We start from the raw sequence: 2,605 nt of genomic DNA, 5'->3' as shown, positions 1-2,605 counted from the left end.
CCACCACCCCACCTCCATCAGTGGGCAGGCTGTTGTCGGCATTCTGATTTGTGACACTTTAACCACCCTGTTCATCTAAACTCGCCATTTTATGTGGTTGAAATTACAATGAAACAGGCTGAGATAGGGTGACCAACTATCTTGTATTTTACGGACTTGTCCTTTACTTTGACTGTTCTATGTCCTTTAAGGGAAGAGTTCTGTCCTGTGTTTCAAGGACAGCTTGTGGGAGTCTGCAGGGTGGGTTTCAGCACTCGAGTAGGAATGCCAGTGAATATGCCGGACAGCAGAGAGGTGATAATGTGACTCAACACAGCAAGGACCCATAACTTCCAACCTCCGTGGTGTTGCACCCGGGAGGTACTCTAAAGATGGCCTGGGGGTCCCTCCCAGATGTCCCCACGTAAGGATCGCACGGCAATTGCCCAGGAGTTTCAAACTTGCATTGGGCAATTACTCTGCACCAGGAACCATCCGATACTCTGATTAAAATCACAGACTTCGGGTGGTTCCAACTGTCTTACAGCAATAGTTATCCAGGAAAATTAGAAGAATTAAAATCACCTCTAACTCCTGGGTAACTATAGTATTGAAACCCCCTCCCCCATCCCCACACAGGACCCCTGACTTCCCGCACCCCCGCCCCCAATACACCCTCCACCATCCTCCTGACCCCCACCACTGTCCCCACACGGGACCCCTGACTACCAACCCCCCCCCCCCCCCAACCCCCCACCCGATATGCCCCCCCCCCACTGGCCTGCCCAACTGGACCCTTCAACTACATCCTCCACTGGCCACCCAACTACCCTTCCAAAACCACTCCCCCACAAACTGCCGTCCTTCCTGAACTCTCCTCCCGCTCCCTGACCACTCTCACCGACCACCCAACCCCTCCAAGCCCCCCGACCCCACCCCCCACTGAGCTCCCCTACCCACTTACCTTTACACGTTTACCTTCTCCCCGGCTTCTCAAAGTAGCTGGACCTTTAAACTTACTTGCTTTACAGCAGCTAGTGCCGTAAAAAAAGGGCTGTGTCTTTCTTTCGTCCAACTCACCTGCACTCGATAGAGAGGATTCCTGAACAGCTGCACTGCACTTTTCTCAGCCGGCCCAAGTCGGAAGGTCGGGCGAGAAACTCTTTCGAGTTATCAACAGTCACAGATTGCAACTCTTACGAGTACAATCACAGTTCTTGGTTTCCGGGAGTGGGACATGAACCCACAACCCTCTGATTCAAAGGCGAGGATGCTATGAACTGAGCCACAGCTGACATCTCTAGGTCGGGCGAGAAAGGTGCAGCTGCATTTTAGTGTAAGTAACTAGGAGTGAAATGGCAATCTGACTCTGATTGCTGCTCCACAGAAGTTATGGCCCAAGTGCTAAGTTACTCCGCCCCTGCCACTTTGTAAAGGAAATATCAATTTTTTCCCCTTGTGTTACTGTGGGATACTTTAATGTAGGCTTATGGGGTCTGTGTGTATGTGTGCTTGTGTGTGTGTGCGTGTGTGCGTGCGTGTGTGTGTGCGTGTGTGTACGCGTGTGTGTGCTTGTGTGTGTGCTTGTGTGCATGTGTGCGTGCGTGCTTGTGTGCGCGTGTGTGCTTGTGCGTGTGTGTGCTTGTGTGCGTGTGCATGTGTGTGTGCGTGCTTGTGTGTGCGTGCTTGTGTGTGTGCTTGTGTGTGTGTGCGCTTGTGTGTGCATGTGTGTGTCTAGTTTAATTAAACTGTAGACAGTTGGTTTGAATCAAGAAAAGGAGTTAGGTGTAAAACAGGCATTTTGAAATGGAGATGGCTATACTAGGATGAAGTCTCAGCAGATACAGTGTGAATGAAATTTGCATTTTTAGATAAGTTGAGATTTTGTTTGATTTTCAAAGGGACAGGATAAGACGTTTATAACTGGCAAGATAAGTAAGGCAAAGATATTAAATTTATTTTTCCTGAAAGTGCTGGCCATAAGGACAACATGGGAGACTTCTATTTTTTGGGAAAAGTAACTTACAAAGAAAGAGTAAAACTATGGGATTTACAGATCATAAGGGAGGAAATATATTTAAAGAAGGATGGAAAGCTGTGTGGGGTGTGACCATGTAAGATCTTGAAAGGTGTGAAACAGGCTTGAGGGAAAAAGCCTCTAGTCACCCTGGAGAAATTTGCTGCTCCAATAACCAAGGTTTTGTTAAAAGCCTTTGGATTTCCAATGTCAAGTGAGAGGGAGAAAGAAGTTGTGAAATCCCACCCCCCTTACAGCAACAGTGGGTGCTAGTGGTAATATTGCTGGATGTTCTATAGATTAAGAATCTATTTGGACTGTTGTCTGGAAGGGGTGTGTAGTTAGGAGTTTAGTTAAGTAGAAATCTTGTGAGAACTGTTATAACATGAAATGTAACGGTGTAACTGTAGTCTTGTCTGTTTAAGTTTTATTTTCTTTTGCTAATAAATGGGGTGGAGGGAGGTGGGGGAGGGGGTGGGGTGGAGGGAGGTGGGGGAGGGGTGGGGGGAGGTGGGGAGAGGGTGGGGGGGAGGGGTGAGGAGGGGGGTCGGGCTGAGGGGTGAGGAGGGCAGGTCAGAGGGAGGGGGTGGTGGGGGAGAGGGTGAGGAG

Source organism: Cetorhinus maximus, chromosome 2, assembly GCF_964194155.1.
Source record: "Cetorhinus maximus chromosome 2, sCetMax3.hap1.1, whole genome shotgun sequence".
Lineage (NCBI taxonomy): Eukaryota > Metazoa > Chordata > Chondrichthyes > Lamniformes > Cetorhinidae > Cetorhinus > Cetorhinus maximus.
This window is presented reverse-complemented; position numbering follows the sequence as displayed.